Below are 19308 nucleotides of genomic sequence, written 5' to 3' on the forward strand. Positions count from 1 at the left end.
AAATGTTATAGCAGATTCTATGTGCTTAGAATAGCTTACCTTGCTTATAGCATACCTCGGTAAACCATATAGTAACTCGGTAAACCCTTATGTTTACTCTGTTCTTCAACTATTCTCTGAAAACCTTCTTGGTGACCTTTGTGTCTCTGTAACGGTCTTCTTACACTCATGTACACACCCTTAACTCATAACTCATGCTATATAAATAGATCTATTAAGATGGTGATCCAGTTCATTGCTTCAATCTTACAAACATGATTCCTCGAATGAATAACTATACAAAATATTTCATTGGTTAGATTGATCTCGAAATCATACACAATCTTCTAGTGCAGATTCTAGTGTAATAACAGTTAGATGTGCCTTGATCTTGTAACACGTTTTCATATGCATGTCTAGGTTCAATGAATCTGGTAACATGTTTCACTCGGTGTATATCAACTCGGTGTGTCATCTTTTCTGCTTAGTAGACATAAAAAGATACTCGATAGATAGCTCGGTGTATACTGCATTCTATGACTGCTTTCTTCTATAACTGACTAGACTATGCATACCGACTTCTCTGTGTATACCAACTGCATGATTCGGTAGTGTTAACCGACTAGAGTATATAGTATGACTTTGAATATAAAACTAATGGCAATTTGATAAGTAGTAACAATCTCCCCTTTTGACATTAGTTGAGATGTTCGACAAAACTACTTTCAAAGTCATAACTCAAAAATCTATATACTTTGCAAAATGACTATACTTGACAGTATATATAATAGTCAATGAAATAGTATGTTCAGATATACTCCCCTTATCATTATACCATACATAGCTCTGATTTTTCATGCTCGGTTCTGTGCTTGTGTGCTCTACTTATTGTCCTTTGATACTCTGCATACTTTGCTTGGTATACTCCCCCTGTATACAATACTCCGAATACTATATCAAAATTGTATCACCAAAACTGTAATACTCCCCAAATATATTGCATCACTCCCCCTTTTTGACAAACATCAAAAACTTTAATTTCCATCCGGGGGTGGTAACTGGTCAAAAATGGATTTGTACTTTTTCTGGGCATCGGTGAGAGTGAAAGAGAGTGCATCTTTTACACTTTCCATTAAAGAATTTTGTTCTTGAATATCAACCAATAGTGATATTAAGCCATCAAGAGTGCTTCCCTCTTGTGTAGTAGATAGGTGTGTGGCTTGGTTAATCTATTCTTGAACTGATGAAAGATGAGGGAGGAATAATGTCTAGAGTATCATTATATCCATCCTAATCTTATGTTCTTCATTTCTGAGTTCCAATTGTTGAGCCATGAGCTATTGAAACTTGGTATAAAAATTCTGAACTGAACTAGGCACTAGGGTCAACTTATTTGAGAGATCGGTGATCTCTTTCTCAATTGCATCAGTTTTATTCTTAATGTCTCTAATGAATATAGAAAATGTACAGAGTTTTTGAAATAAATAAAGAACGTGCTTGATTTGAGGGGACAACTCAGTAATGAATTTGACAAGTTTGACTTTGCCAATAACTAGAGCTTTCTGTACCTCTTCTATCATTTTTGCAGTAAGCTCCTTGTCTTTTAGCTTGCTCAAATACTCAGATGCATCAACTCTAGATGTTTCTATTTGATTAAGGAGTTCATCCAGTTGAATATGGATGGCTGCATCGGTTGACACTGTAGTTGTAGGTAGCATATCTGATAGTAGTGTCTTCACCTTTTGAAGTACTTTATTCTTCTTTTGTATGGCCATATGTTTTTCGTGTTCGGCCTTTTCTTTGCATAGTTCACCAAAATCAATGAGTGCTTGCCCCTAAAATTTTGATATATCCACATTGGGCAACACTATTGGTTTAGATAAATATTTGAAACTATGCTTTTTCACCTTCTTCTCTTTACCTTTGGTCAGTTGGACCAAGACAATAGCTTGAGAGGCTTGCTGACCCTTGGTAGGTTGCTTGGTAGAGACAACACTCTGGTCGGTTACTATAGCCGCTGTGGTGTCTTTTGGTGTCTCGGTACTAGGTGTCTCAGCTGCTACAATTTCGATGCTCAAAGGTGCTTGAGAGGTCTGTTCTAGAGTAGTATCTTCTCCTGTTGTAGACTTGTGACCTTCGCTGCCTTGTGCTGTATCTTGAGGAGCCTCGGTATAGACAGGTTGAGAGATTGGTGGATACGGCTAAACTTGTTCTAAAATGGATTCACTAGATACAATTTTTGCATATGTAGTGCCTTCTATCATTTCCTGCTCCTATTCCTCTATATCCATGTCATCTTCATCTATTTGAATAGTGTCGGTAGGGTCTTGTTCTGTAGCATTAGGATTGTGCTCTGTGACATCAAGATTGTGCTCGGTGACATCAATGATTTCAACTGTAGATTGTTCATCGGCATCCTTTATTTTGAATATTTCCTACCATTTTGCTTTTGTCTCATTTTCTACATCAATATATAGCCCATTCATCAGTTTTAAGGCTTTTTGTTTGACAAGAAATTTTGAATTGTAGGTTGTCAAATGTTCCTTTATTTCTGCTACTGACATATTAGGAAATAGATGGACTAGACTTTTTTCTCTAATTTGTTTCTCCGAGTCCATTGCGTACTTCCACCTATTATCAATATGCAAGTAAAGTTCATTTGGAAGTGACTTTACTAGTTCCAATGGAGCTAACCGGAACTTTAGAAGTGTGCAGATGATAGCTTCTTCAATTTGTCTCTTCTCATCATTATTTCTAGTTTCATACTTGACATATCTAAAGGAACCAAATCTGCCATATTCTTTCAGATTGGCACAGAAGTTTTCAACACTATGTATATTTACCTTCTTGCTCTTGACAATTTGGAATTTGTTTGCATCTTCAGATTCTGTATCACTAGACTCTTTTGCCAAAATGAGTCTCCGAGTAGATTTCTTGTAGGTCCTGGTTACCTTGGGAGCAGTAACACTCTTTTGTTTCTTACTCGATGATTTAGCTGATGCTCTAGTGTTAGGTCTCTTTGTTGGAGGAGTCAGTAGGGCCTTTGAAGTGTCTTGTTTCTTTCTTTTTAACACTTTACCCTTAGGCAATTCGATGCTTAGTGTTATAGCTGCCTCTTGAACTTCTGATTCCTCTTCGGTGATGGCAAGAGTGCCTTTGACAGGCGTGGAGGAAGAATCTTCTCTGAATTTCTCCATTAAAACATTTATCATCTTTGTTGCTTTCCTTGTAGCTTTGGGTAATACAATGCTCATTTTTACTTTTCCCTTCACTTCTTCATAGGTTCCATACCTCAGCTCGGTAGCATTCCTTGGTAATGTAGGAAATGCATCAATTTGCTATTGTGTGATTGCAAAGTCAATCTCATAACCCATAGGTGGCAAAGATTGAGTTCTTGGTTCCACAACATTCACATAACAGTAGTTAGTGTCTACCTCAAAGCATATATCATCTTTATATTTCTCCACTAGCTGGGGTAGAATTCGGTACCTATTGTGCATCTTCTTTTGAAATTTACTAAAATAATCATCCATTATGTCATTGAAATTATCTCCTAACTTCTTGATGAAGTCATTAATCTGATGGGTGATTGGTCTGTGTAGCTCCCAAACTACTTTACTGACTGATGGAAAGAATTTTTCAAAGTAGAAAAACATGCATGCAAGAAGTGAACCAAACTTTAGAGTATTTGTCAAGTTGTTCTTCTTTGGCTTCCTTATTGTGTTCAAATTCTAAAATAGGTTTTTTAGTAACACTTCACATAGGTCAACTTTCATTCCCTTTTTCACAATTTTATAAGCTAAGTCAACTGCTACACAGGGTACATTGTTTTCCCTTGCTGATTAGAAGAAACAATAACCGATTACTCTAATAGCAAACTCAAGTTCTGCATCAGTGACATTGTTCAATTTCAGTCCTCTATAATCAGATTCTACTTCGGTTAAACTAATCAATTCCTTCTATGATATCATCTTCTAAGCTCGTGCATGATCACAGATAGGGTAACCAGTGATCAAATGAATGATTTCCTTGGTGATTTTAAATGGTTGCTCTTCTAGCCACATGAAATCATCGTGAACTCTGCTCAAAACAAACTTGACCCACTAGGATTTGAACACACAAGGATAGGTTAGGGTTTCAGTGAATACTTTGATTTTGATGTGTTCATACTTGTTGTTTAATACACCATCGGTACATAGTTCATCATAGGTGTCTCTTATTTCAACATGACCGAGTTCTTCAACACGGCATTTGGTTTAGAATCTCACCTCTTCGACTAACAATACTTTGTCTAGGATGAGTGAAAAGGCGGTTTTGTCATCCGGTTCGGAGGTGACTTTAGGAGTCAAATAGTATTTCAATCAAGGCTTCTCTACATTCTTAACAACAATGGGATCTTGGATCTTGGGCACCATTTAGGATTTCAGGTAAAAAGCTAGTAAGGAGTCCTTAGGGTTTCAGAATTTCAAATGACAGATGCTTCACACTTAGCAGATAATAACAATTTGATAAGATCGGTAAGCTAGCTTAACAGTGCGATGAAATTTGATGTAAATACCTTGAATTCGCTTTGAATGAGGTTTGATCACCTTGGAATCGCTCTACTCTACTCTTTCAAAAACTTGGTAAGTGTAAATGACCGTGAAAATGCTTTTAAGTACACAAAATACCTTATCAGGCTCCGTGTGGGTTAGGTCAAAAACATTAAATGCACTCAGTTCCTTTTTAACCGATTTACTCTCCTTTTTGTTTTAACCGAGTAACCAAATTTTCTTCATTTACTGACTTGATAGGCTTCCTCTATTCACCGACTTGCCAGGTTTCCTGTAAAGTAATTTTGATAGGATTTCAGAGTTACTATTGCATCTTAACTATGCAGATTTTGAATTTAGTACATAATAGAATAGGAACTGTTATGACTTTAACCTTCAGAGCATGTAGTCCCTTAATACCTTTACTGATTAATTTGGAATAGGTGCACCTAACTCAGTAGGTAAGGTTCTTTCTTCATTTGACACAACTTCCTTCTTTTTCCAAATCATCTATAATTTGCCTTTTATTTCTTCAGTGTCTTTTCTAGGTTGATCTCTGCAATCTCCAGCCAAGTGTCCAACTTTGTGACAATGAAAGCATGCCATACCAAGATTTCTCCATGATCTTTGTTTGTTCATTCCAAACCATATAAAATAGTTAGCACTTATATGTCCATATCTTCCAGAACATTCACACCATATCCTTGTATTGTAATCCCATGGTACTATTGCATATTGTCGGTAAGGATCTGTGTGAGTTTGGTAACCTCTAGTGTTTTCTCAATGTGTAGACCACATGTAGTTCTTTTTCTTAAGCCAACACTTCTCAGTACTATGTCCATATCTATTGCAGTTTCTACAAAACCCTTTGAACTTTGCCTTCTGATAGTTGTTAACAGACTTTGTCCTACATTGGTTAAATGTGTGACCATATTTATTGCAATTGTAACAATAACCATTAGACTTAGTGATATTTGGTTGCTTACCTTTTCTAATTTGGCATATGTTGGTAGTGTGACCTTGATTTCCACAGTATTAGCAAACAGGCTTCTTTCTTTTGATGTTATTCCTATTTCCAGCTTGCTTTGATGATTCTCCTCCCTTGGTACTATGAATTCCTTTCTTGGTAGAGTCTTTTCCTTCGTAACCGAGTCCTATATCTTTGTTGGGTCTTCTTGTATTCAGTTGCTCATCCAACATCTTCGATGCTTCATAACTCTTCTTCAGTGTTTTTTTGGATTTCTTCTCTATTTCAAGTTCATCGGTCAACCTTGATACTTCAAATTTCAATGCTTGATTTTCATCATTCTTCATAATTGCTTCATGATGTGCATAACCTAGTTGATCTGTCATATTTTGTTGAATCCTAGTCAACCTTATGATTTCATTATTTCTATCAGATACTAAGACTTCAAGTTGTTGTTTCTCTCTTTCTAGATCTCTTTCTTTATCCTTAGTTGTCCTTAATGCATCTAGATTTTCAGTCATTTGTGTGTTGAAATGTTCATGTTCTCTTTTCATTGCTTTTAGTTGATCAACCAGTGCTTTGTTCTTTTCTTTCAATATTGCAATCATTTCTTCAGTCTCTTTAGATATACTATTCTCAGATGATGTCTCAATTTGTTCCACTAATTCTTGAGATTCCTGCAAATCATTAGATAATTTTCTTCTTACTTTTAGAGATTTTTGCATTTGCCTTTGTATGTCTGCAATCACTTGATTAGCATGATCTAGCTCTTCTTGCAGATACACAATCCTTCGAGATTTTTTGTAGCCTTCCATTGATAAGATCTTTCTCTTTAGGTAGTTAAACCCTTTTCCAAGATTCAAGCTCTGATACCAATTGTTAGGCCCAATATGGAAAGCTAATGTACTCAGAGGGGAGGGGTGAATCAGTACTCCAAAACTTTTCTTGAATAATAACTTTACTGTTATGCATAAACAGAATAGTGCAGTAACATAAAATAAAGCTAAAACAAATAGATAACAATCATACATGATTCACTCCATAACACATATATTTTGTTTACGTAGAAACTCTTCGTTAGAGAGAAAAACTGCAGTGGGGATGGCACCCACAACTTCACTACTGCAATAATAAAGAGTGATCAGTTAGAGCTACATATTAGCTATTTCTGATAGCTTACCCTATTAGGAGTAAAAAGATTTGTTAGATCTACCTTGCTAAAGGATTTTACAACACTTAATCTAAATGTTGCACCTGCTTAGAGGCTTTACAATTTCTAGACTTGATTAGAGTCTTTTACCCTGTTAAAGGTTTCTCTTACAACTTCACAATATTATAATTAAATCATTACAAATATCTACAACTTTACATCTAAAATGTTATAGAAGATTATATGTGCTCAGAATAGATTACCTTGCTTATAGCATACCTCACTAACCCATATAGTAACTCGGTAAACCCTTCTATTTACTCTGTTCTTCGACTGTTCTCTGAAAACCTTCTTGGTGACCTTGGTGTCTCTGTAACAGTCTTCTTACACTCATGTACACACCCTTAACTCATAACTCATGCTATATAAATAGATCTCTTAAGATGGTGATCCAATTCATTGCTTTGATCTTACAAACATGATTCCTCAAATGAATAACTATACAAAATATTTCATTGGTTAGATTGATCTTGAAATCATACACTATCTTCTAGTGCAATTTCCAATGTGATAACAATTAGATGTGCCTCGATCTTGTAACACGTTTTCATATGCATGTCCACGTTCAATGAATCTGGTAAAATGTTTCACTTAGTGTATATCAACTCGGTGTGTCATCTTTGTTGCTCGGTAGACATAAAAAGATACTTGGTAGACAGCTTGGTGTATACTGCGTTCTATGACTGCTTTCTTCTGTAACCGACTAGACTGTGCATACTGGCTTCTCTATGTATACTGACTACATGATTCGGTAGTGTTAACCAACTAGAGTATATATTATGACTTTGAATATAAAACTAATGGCAATTTGATAGTAGTAACAATGTGGTGTTTGTGTTCATTTGGTTCCTTTTTAGTTTACATGTATGGATGACATTTTGGTGAAAATGTATAATGTATATTGGATGATATTAATCTTAAATGCATGCATGAAGTTGTTAAATATAGTATTATGGATCATGAAGATTGTAGGTTTAGTGAAGTGCAAAGTATTCATTAGCTATTAATGCAATTAAAGTATGTATGGAAATTATATGCATGACATATGTTTTAATTTAACATTGGATGTAATGCATGGTTAAATTGCAATGGATGAACTTAATCATGTTATCTATATTTTTAACCTATCGAATAAATTGAACCATTGTTGAAATATAATCATGTCAATAAGTTAATCAAATTAATTGGATTAATTAGCATGAGTTGAGTTAGTGATGAACCAAGTAATCACGATGGGAAACCCTTTAGGTGTTAGTTAAGTCTTTCGTTGTGTAATTTGAACTTAATGTTAGCTGAATGTATTAGTTTTCTATTTAAACTTTTAAAAAAAATTTAAAAAATAAAAAATAAAAATTTGCACTCTATTCTTGTGTTTTAGCTTTATCGCTTCGAGGTTTTCTAGCAGGGAATTACATTTGGTATCAAAGCCAATGTTGCAACCACTAGAATCTTTGGTGTCACTTGTGCCCTTAGTTGATGGGAGGTGTGTAGACCTTATGTTTTATGCTTGTCCTCCTATTGTATGCTCTTGATTGAGGCATAGGAACTTGAAGATCTTAAGGACTCGTGCTCTATTCATTTTGGGTATTCTTTCAAGAAAACCTTAATTGTGTGTAACATGTGTGTTCACACCTTGCTTTCACCTTCTTGATATTGGTGCCTTTGAGTGAATATATGTGCTTTGGTTTTCTTATTAGATATCTTGGTCTATGATTACTCTTATTGCAGAGAGAGAGTTGTATGTACCTCCCTTATTGATTATTATACTCTTTAGACTAACCCATTGGTTTGGTCAGTGCTTGTCTTGAATCTGGAAGTATGAAATGTGTTAGTATTATGATTATGATTTAGCTTGGTGTTATTAACTTGAAGGACTTGTATGGTAGATATTGAGTGCTTATGATGTAGCAAATTGAATGTTTATCATCCTTCCTTCTCTTTCTCTATAGAAACTAAAATGTTTGTTTTATGTGTATTTATCACTTATGTAAGTTTTCTTTTTTGCGAGAGAAAGGTTGTGAATTCTTTAACTCTTGTGTGAGCCTAATGATTCTTCTATGCATCTAGATAATAAGAGGGCTATGGGTTTAAAAGATCATGATGGTTATTGGGAGGAAATTGTATGTTTTCGTAAAGGAATTCACCATGTGTACTGTAGGAGTAACATAATGAATTTCTATCTTAGGTAATGTGTGATTATGTAGGAATAGTTGGTATGTGAAACTGCCTTGTTTGTAATAAGTCGTGTGAAAGGGATCATGTTATAGTGGCTAGGAGTGTAATGATGTGTGTTCTTGAAATATTTATTTATGTGTTTCATAATACTGACTATTGAAGACCTATTTGAATAATGCTACATTGAACATACTTTTGGATATATATAATTGACTTAGTATGAATAGAAAGTGCAAATGAAAAGCTTGTTTGATGTGCATGCATAAATATGTATTATTTAGTTGATAGCTCCTCTTTTAACTTCTTATCGCATGTTGATTTTCGATGAAAGGTTGCAGATTATGATATATGTCATATTAATTAAGAGTAGTAAGTGTTCACAAGAGGTCTTGCATAAACAAAAGATTGTCTGTCTTGATTTTTTTTTTTTGGAAAATTAGGACATTCAGTTGCAACCATAGTATTTGGAAATTTCATGTTAGGCCAATTGGCATTCTTCCAATCGGTAGTGATATGAACACCATTCAATTAAGATGATAGGCATATATAGTGATAAATTTAAGCATGTTTGTGTGATATTGTTTATTTTGTGCATATGTATGAAATGGGTTGACTATCAAACTCTCTTTCCCTTCCCTTTATCTAGTTATAAGATCTTTTAGAAATGCTACTAAAGATGCATTGATTTAAATAGAATGTATATAAAGCATATGAAATTGTATTTTTGCATTTTGGCTTCATATTGAAAGATGTAAGTCTTATGCTTTGGAAAGAAAATTTGCATAGTTAGTAATGAGAATATGAATGCTGAGTGGTATTAGTGAAAGATATAGGAATGATGTTACTCCCTTATTTTATTTGAATCGTAAAGAATTATAGTACTTGTATCTAGAAATAAATTATATTCAGTTATTCATGTGGGAAACATAATTAAGACCTTCCTTGAGTAGATGATAGTGTTACTGAAAAACTACTCCTCGTAAATGTGATTAAACCAGTACTGGTGCTTTCGTTGTCTATTGTAAGAAACCCATGCTTTCTATATGTGCCCATGGGATGGTAAAGTAATCAACCATGGAGGGTATGCTTACTTATGAGTATGGAGAAACCATACTATATATGTGATGTTGCTTATTTGTTACCCTATTGAGTGCCAGCCTATGATTTGTTGGTAACTCAATATGTTAAGGGATAGTATCAGAAGTCACCGTTTCTCTAATAGTATGGATCGATGTACAAGTAATGTCGGTGCGAAGCAACTTGAACTTCTCTATTTCGAGGAAAAGTATAGTTATATAATGAAACTATATTAAAGGTGTACTCAATAATTTTCCTTTTTGATGAACCAATTTATATGGTTTATGTGTGCTAGCCTATTCCCCTCTTTTATTTGAGCATATTGATGGCAGTTCTTGAGCATAGTGATGGTGTATCTTGGAGGATCTTTTGCCTTGTCTTCATGAAAGGTATGTTATTTCCACATGAGCTGCCAATCGCCAAGCATTGGTAGACATGTGGGTGGACCTTATCCATGTATACCTTTGGCTTACAATGAGTATCTTGAGAGGTACATTGCTATACAGGGTGTGACCTGTGTGTGCCTTCTCCCACGAGGTACACTGCCATGCGGGATATGTCCATTGCATGTCTTTTCTATCACAATCCTCCTTTATCACTTTTGATTTGATACAATTTCTATTATATCTTTTTCTGTGGTTGAGCTATTGAATATGGTTGAATGAATATTATAAAAAGAATAAATAATCGACCCAAATACACACTTGGAGAATATATTTTAAATAGGCATTATTTATGTATTCTTTTTCCCATTCCCAATTATGGCACATGTTGTAGGAGAAATTAGAATCTTCTTAAGGAATCTTCATTCTTTAATACCTTGCTTGTAACTCCCCCACTAGGATATTAATCAATTTTGCATGGGTCCAATATTGGAAAAAGAATCTCATTCTTAATTAATTTCTCTAGATAGTGGAATTATTGGATTTTTCCTATATATTGTATGCAAGTTTTTAAAAGATGGAGTTGGTTATTATTTGAAGAAAGCTTTCTCAAATAGTTTGTTTTTAGTAGTCATATTTTCATTTGGAGAATAGTTAAGGTTGTTTTGAAGAAAAAATTTCCAAACTTGCAAGGAAGGCTAGGCTCGAAGATTTGGAGAGGATTCCACATCAAAAGGCTTCTCCAAGTTCCCTCTTTGCATTTGTTAATTCCTTATGTAAATTTTTCTATATTTTCAAGGGAAATATCTCCTCTTAGATTCTTTAGTTGAATATAGCTTTCTGAAGGAAACCATTTTTTTTATTTGTTAGATAGATTAATTAGAAAGGAAATCTATTTTTTTCATTTAAGAAATGCATTGATAAAAGTTACTTTTCTTTTTAAAATACAAATGCAGATTTCTCTTTTATTTGTTAATCTATTTATTTAATCTATTTAAAATAAAGAAATCAGATTCTACTTTTCTATTTTTTTAAATCTAGAGAAAATCTCGAATCTGGAAATAAAAATAAATAAATCATATTTTTCAACATCTCTATCTCTTTTTTTTTTGAAAAAAGTCAAATTCTTTTATCTCTGTAGATAATTTCTCTCTCTATGCATAAAATCACTTGTATTGAGAAATCTCCCTATGAGAAATAGTATATCAAACATGAATTCTTCTCATTATTGTTTTGTTATTTATTTATTCCAGAAATCTCTCTCTTTGTGAATATTAATTTCCTAAAAATTTCTCAAAGAAACTTTTGAATATCTCAACATAAGGGCATAATTGTTGGATATGATCACTATGAAATCAAAATTTAAGCATTTACCTATCTCTGTGATAATTTAGTTATATGTATATTGCTGAAACAAATTTCTCTATTTTATTTCATCCTTGTGATTAAATTCTTATTCTCAATTTTATAATAACATTCTTTTTGTACATATATCTTTTATATATATATATATATATATATATAATTAAATAAATTGGAATAAAAACCATATATATATATATATATATTATTAAAATTTATACAAAAAAAATATGTAAAATAGTACGAAGAAGTCTGAAGAATAAATTTCATCTATGGATTAACAGTCCAATGCAGGGGGTAGAGTTATTACTACCGCCGAGAGTGGTACCATCCACTACCCTACAGTCATTGTTATGGCAGTGGCTACAGGGGAGTGGAGGGGACCACGACTGTCCCCTCATCACTATAGGCCTGCACCTGCAGGTCCACAGTGGTGATGGGACCCATGGTCCCCACTCCCACTTGGCCTTAAAAAGCCACTACATAAATTCATTTCTTTGTAATTTGATTTTGTAAATTTCTTTTAATTTAAATCTTAGTTTAATAAAATTAAACTTAGGTAAACTCATAATTAAATTATCTTTAGTAAATTTACAATTAATTTACCTTTAGTAAATTTATAATTGTAAATTAAATTATATCAAATTTTATAATTAGAATCTTTCAATCCATTTAAGATTAATTGGGTCACTTAGTTGGCATTTTAGATTCATCAAAAACAATTAATTCATGATTTGAACCAAAATTGTCAAATTTCTAAACTAATTGCTATTTTTGAACCAGTGACTCTATAAGAGGTTATTCTCATGGTAGAAATAAAACATTGCTTAACCTTGCATGTAACTTACACTACCCTTGCTTCATGCGAATTACTTATACATTAATTGCATTTATTGATGAGTGAGTTACATTTTCATCATCATCATGCAAGTTACATGTTTTTATATGTGAGTTCATAATGGTCATTATCATACAATTATATTTCAATATTAAATAGCTTAGTTGTAGAAAGATGGTATTTTTATCAAGTGGTACATGAATGCCATAGAAGTAGTTATTTCAATTAATTAAACTTTGCAATGCCTAATTATGTACATTCATTTAATAATTGTTTCAAGCATGATGTTTTTCATAGCTTCTTAGTTAGGAAACTAAATAAAGGAAGTCAAAAAACCAAAACCTAGCAACATTTGGTATTTATGGTGCCTCTGGGTCACGCTTATGGGTAATGTCATCATGTTGAACTACTGCACTTAATGCCTAATAAAGCTGCATCAACGACGTCTGTGGCATCATCCCTATAAATCATCAGGGACTAATAAGGGACACTTGGAAGTTAAAATCCAAGGGGCGGGTAATCCCCCTTGGATTGATAATCTAATAAGATAATCCTTAAATGATTTTACATCCACTGAGTTAAACCATAGTAAACCCCCTTTAGGGTTCATTGAGTGAAATGATTTTATGAAATTGATTTAATCTTGAAGAGTTGTTGACGATTGACAATTGGGTCAAGGGTGACGCTTATGATAGGTATTAGGATCTAGTTATTTTAGGCCACAAACAATAGGCCATCTTGAGCCTTTGTTTAAGTGCTACCACCGTGGGTAGCAATTGCAGAGAAACTGTCTGGGACATTGACCTTAGAAAAGGGTTGTGTATCCACTAACTAGTTTACATCAAACCATAGATTAGAAAATAGAACTACATACTTTACGCCTTGATCCCATGCCGAAACGGGTATGTAGGTAGTCTAGGGATGAAGTTGTCCCTAGTACTCAGGCATTCGTGGATGGGGTCTAGGTTTTGGTAAGAAGAAGGATCACGAAGAATCCTTATTCGAAAGATAAGTGTAATAAAAGAAAAAGTAATTCAATGCATACTCGGAAAGAATCCCATATGGATTCACTTGACTTCCTAAGGCTTTAAGCCAAATTCTGAGGCGGAATTCAAGCTTGCATTATGTTATTTTGATTTCTCCTAAGGATGATGACCTCGGTGCACTCTTAATAGAGGAGTGTAGTACTTAGTGAGTGACTCAGGACCTGGACGGTCCTAATGAGTCTAAGTCTCTAGCCAAAGCACCTCCTATCCCAATTGGATAGATGCCTACCCCGTTTGGGTAGATGTCTATCCCGTATTAGATACATGAAACCTTTTGTTCTGTATGGACAGTTGCCTAACCCGTATGGTTAGATGCTCATCCTGGATGGATGAATGTCTAATCCAAATGGATGGATACCTAGAGTATGCAATTGAATCAAACACAAATTATTAAATTAAGAATTAAACACACACACACACACAAAAAAAAAAGAATGGTCAAATTTTGTTGGGTTAAGTAAAGTGGGTTATTACATTTTCCACTTGGAGTATTGCTATACCATGTTGAGACATGATGAAAGATGTAGTATGCATTACCAAGTGGCCTACCATCTTCTTTAGGGTCAATCCATGCCACGTGATGATGTGATTAGGAGTGATGTCGACGTGCACACTACCATGCCATGTGGATGTGTGACTAGGCCACACCACATGATGAGCTACTATGATAGCTAGATTCTCTCCTTCCTCGTTGGTGGTTGGATTCTAGTAACATTGCATGATGTTATGTGCAATTATGACATTCTTATTTATTTCTTATGAGGACCAGCAATTTATTCTATTTTGACTTTGAAGGTTTGGCCACAATCTTGCAGTCTTTTGCTTACTTGATTTGGTGTTGCAATTCTGGAATTTTCTTTCCATACTGTTGGAATTGATGATTTATTCTCTTTATTCATTTGTATTTTGGTGGCTAAACTGGTTTATCGTTATTGTTTTCATATGTTGGTCTTGTGTTGAAATGTGAATTCCTCTCCAAGGACGTATGAGACAGTCTTGGTTGAGTGTATACGAGGAAGTAGAGGTAGGGAACCTTCAAGATAGGGGTATGTGAGGTTGGGATGCAGCTATGATCCACTACCTACCTATGTGTGGTGACTCTCACTTGGAGGCTAACCACCTTATTCAACAAGGGATGGTTACGAGGGTCTTGTATGGAAGGTATCACCGCTATGTGTGTTCCCTAGCACCATCAAGCCCTTGAGTGAGATCTTGGATATTTATGATCATGTTATTTTATTCTGAGATTAGGCATAGAGTTACTGATCGTGCATGTTATCTATGACCGAGCATTATACATGCTCATATGTGGCCTTATGAGTTGTACATTCTAGTTATGTGGATGGATATTTATGTGTAAACATGGAGTAAAATGTGTTATTTTGTCACTATGTTATGGGACATAGTCATTGGAAAGGTTTTTATATGTTTGGCAAGTGTAAGCAATTGCATTATATATGTTTCTCTTATTTCATGAAAGTTAACTTGGTTGTAGAATCTGAAATTTGAAGTTATTTGTATGCAATAAATTTTAGGAAGTGGATGGAATGGTAAAATAAATTGACCATTATGGCATTTTTCTTGTCGTATTTGGTAGATGAGTGGTGTAATTGTTGTTTACCTCAATTAATGCATTAATTCGGTGTGATGAAAGGAAGAAAATTCTTCTTTCACTGCTATGATTATGGATAGTTCCTAGAATTTTATAAGAAATGTAGGAGTTTGGATGTATCTTACCAAATGGATAATGACATTCGTAAAGAATTTAGCAATAATGTTTCATTATCTATGTAAGGATTCATATGTGCAATTTGATATTTGTTAAATAAGTTTCAGGACTAATGCTTGTTGCATGTTTTCCTTCTAGTCTTATGAATTCTAGGAGTAAATTAGAACCGGGGGGGGGGGAGATGTAGTACCCCTGCCCTAATTAGATTTTAAAACCTAGTTTGACCTTGGTTGACTTTTTAAGTTGCTTTCTTGGTTGGTTGATTTACCATGTTGTAATGTTATACAGAGGTATTATGCTTAATGCGTATACCTGTAAATGCTGATTTCACATCGATTTGTGTTATTAACCTTGAGTGAACACTTTTATTGAATATATATGTATGCATGTGTGGTTTATGGTTGCAGGGGGTTGCAGGGGGTTGCAGGTACAGTACCACATTGGTACAAGGTTTGTCTCCACCTAGCTTCGCAAGTTTGAATCTACCTCATTGGTCCTAAAGAATTATATTAGGTAGTCATAAGACCCCACATTGTACCCTAGTCATGCTCAAGTGAGCATAATTAGTCATCCATCGGTTTCCCCTTTGGTTGGGTATGAGGGTCGTGTATTTGTTTGGCTTTCTTGGCTTGCGTGTTGTGCATGTGGTAAAAAAATTTAATATTAAATCCCAAGTATTTAAATTAGATTAAATGTGTTTTTTACGCATTCGTAAATTAAAGGGACTAAATTAAATAGGACCCCTTTGTGTGATTAATCAATAATCAGATTGATAAATTCATATTTATAGCATGTTTGATTAAATGGTTATTTTAAAATGATGAATTAATTAAGTATATGCATTTGGAAAGGAAAGGTTAAATAGTATTTGAAAATAGAGATATCGTACCCTCTTTGGCATTTTGAAAAAGAAATGTTAGTTTTAATTCACTTGAGAAAATCAATTTTGGAAGAAAAGAAATTTTTCCATATTGAATTGTTTGGAAATGATTTTATTTCAGGAAAATTATTTCAACCCAAAAAATGGACTTTTGCTCAAAAATTTCCCTTTCAACCTAGGTTTTGAAAAATATTTTGGGGAGTTTGTTTTATTTTGAAATGGAAAATTTTGGGGCATTTGTGGGAGAAGAAATCCTTGAGCTTGGAGGTTGGGCTCTTCATCAAATAATTTCCAAGATTGCTAATAGAGGTTGGATTCTTTTTTATTTCCCTGGTTTTTTGTTTAAAAGAGATTGATTTGATTTACAAGAAATCTGGGTGTTCTTGTTTGAAAATCTCATAAATTTGTGGAATAAGGAAGAGTTGTAATCAAATCTTGAGTTTGAATCCTCCTTGCTTTCATTTTCAACTTCTAGATCAATTCTTGTTTGTTGAAATAGATTTTTATACTTAAAATGGTTGTGGTTGTTCTTAGTAGGTTTTGTTAAGAAATTTTGAATTTGGATCTCTTATTTTAGTTCATAAATTGTGGAATTAGCTTGTGTTTGGAAAATTAGTTGGATGAGTGTGTGTAAATTGATTCCATTTGCCCAAATATGGAATTTTGTTGGAGAAATTTTTTCAATTTTTAACTTTATGGGAATGATTATTAAAAATGTATATATATATATATATATATATAATAATATTTGGAAATTATTGTTATATTGGTAATTTATCTCTATTTTGTCTTAGTGTGAGACTGTGTAGTAAACTTGGGTTTTCTGATTCAAAAAAAATAAAATAGAGAGATTGCATTTTTTTTTATGGGCATGGGGAGCCATGGCTCTACCCACGGCCCACCGTGGATACCACAGTCTATGGCTCCACGACTATAGACACCATAGACCATGGATACCATAGTCTATGGCTCCAGGACTATGGAAACCACATACCATGGTTCTCCACAGTTGTGGAAACCATAGTCCGTGGAAACCACAATTGTTGTAACCACGGATGTGGGGCCCACGACTTGTGGTTTAAAAACAAAAATAAAAGGTTTTTTTTATATATATATTTAATTTTAATTTTAAATATATTTGAATTTATATTAAATTTTTATTTCTTTACACATAAGTTATTAATTATATTGATATATGTTATGGGTAAATTTTTGAAGTCAAATAACATATGTTTTTGGTAATTCTTGATAGTGAAATTAATATATATTATTTGGAAAATATTGGAAAAATAAATTTAATATTAATTGTTAATTCTTGGAAATTAAACAATATATTAGTTGGAAATTTCTGAGATTAAATAACATGTCATTTGGAAATTCGAAGATGGATAGATAGAGTTAGATAATTGAAGACATTTTCTCCTAATGAAATATGCATATTAGATGAGAAAATACATTTAATTATGTTTTGTTTTTATGTATTGGATTACAGGCACAATCATATAATTGCAATTTTGGTATTGAAATTATTATATAATGGTGATTTCATCTAAAACTGTATTTGGAAATTTAGATCAATTAGAAAACTTGATCGATCTATATTTTTAAACGATATGGAAAAAGATTGTCATTTCAGATTTATGTCAATTCGTGTTTACTTTTTGAATTTGCATTTGATTAAGAAATAGCAAGTCCTTGATTGTGATTGTTGCATATTGTCATATGGTTATTTTGGTATCTTCTTATGTTTTTGATCTCGAGTATTGACTATTTTCATGTGATGGTTTTGTATCTAATCATGTCCTTTATGCGAGTAGTGGATGTTGGTATGTGGTTGACTATAGTTGGTCATGTCTCTAAGTCAGGGAATTCTCAGTCAGTGCACCTCATGTGAGGACTTGTTTGGCCAAGTGGGTATTTATACCATATTGAACTCTATAAACTAGTCCTTGTGTATACATTGGTTTTTGGAGTTTCATTTGATTGTGGTCTAGTGTCATATGGGAGAGTGGCTTTTGAGTGGGGGCCGCGCCCAAAGTGGTAGCAAGGTAACCCATTGAAAGTGAATCTAAATAAGTGATAAACTAATAGAATATTAGAGAGTTTATTAAATGAAAACACTAAGATAATTGTGCCTCATGCATGGGATGAGTGCTAGTATACACTCAAAATGCAGTGAGAAGGCCTGAAATGGTAAACCAACAACCTTGTCTTCGCGAAACAATGTGTTGGGTCCACATGACACTTGGATAGGCTGGAGGTTCAGGAAAGGTTGCTAGGGTAACCTAGGGAATGGGGTCAGGACCTATGAAGACCTACCAATGTAACCATACCAAGCTATGTGATGACACTCATCCCTTATGTTCACTAGTGTCCAGTTTGTGTTGTCTTTCCTAGGAGCACTACTATGGAGTCATATTTTATTGATTATACCTTTGAGAGTACTTGATATTAATGATAGACCATGGGTGGCTTATGGTGGGTTGTGAGGACTTAGTCTCATTGGTGCTCCAGTTGTTCTTTGTATTTGCTCCTTATCATGTTTCAGATGGATCCTTTTTCTTCTTCTGGGATCATTCATGTATCTTTTGACTGGTGTGGATATATGTATTATTTGTTTATGTATGCCTTATTGGAAGGTTGTAAAGGATGTGAACCATACGTATTATTCACGCTATTATTTATTAGAGGGGTCTTGCAGTTCAGCAGACTCAGAGATGCATCCCATTAGGGGTGAACTTCGATATCAATTTGGTGTTATGTGGTGTTTGTGTTCATGTGGTTCCTTTTTTTTTTTCATATATGGATGACATTTTGATTAAAATGTATAATTTAGATTAGATGATATTAATCTTAAATGCATGCATGAAGTTATTAAATGCAGTATTATGGGTCATGAAGATTGTAGGTTTAGTGAAGTGCAAAGTATTCATTATCTTTTAATGCAATTAAAGTATGTATGGAAATTAGATGCATGACATATGGCTTAATTTAAGATTGGATGCAATGTATGCTTAAATTGTAATGGATGAACTTAGTCATGTTATCTATATTTTTAACCTATTGTATAAATTTAACCATTGTTGAAATATAATAATGTTATTAAGTTCATCAACTTAATTGGATTAAT

This window comes from Cryptomeria japonica, chromosome 11 (genome assembly GCF_030272615.1).
Source record: "Cryptomeria japonica chromosome 11, Sugi_1.0, whole genome shotgun sequence".
In the NCBI taxonomy this organism is placed as follows: Eukaryota; Viridiplantae; Streptophyta; class Pinopsida; order Cupressales; family Cupressaceae; genus Cryptomeria; species Cryptomeria japonica.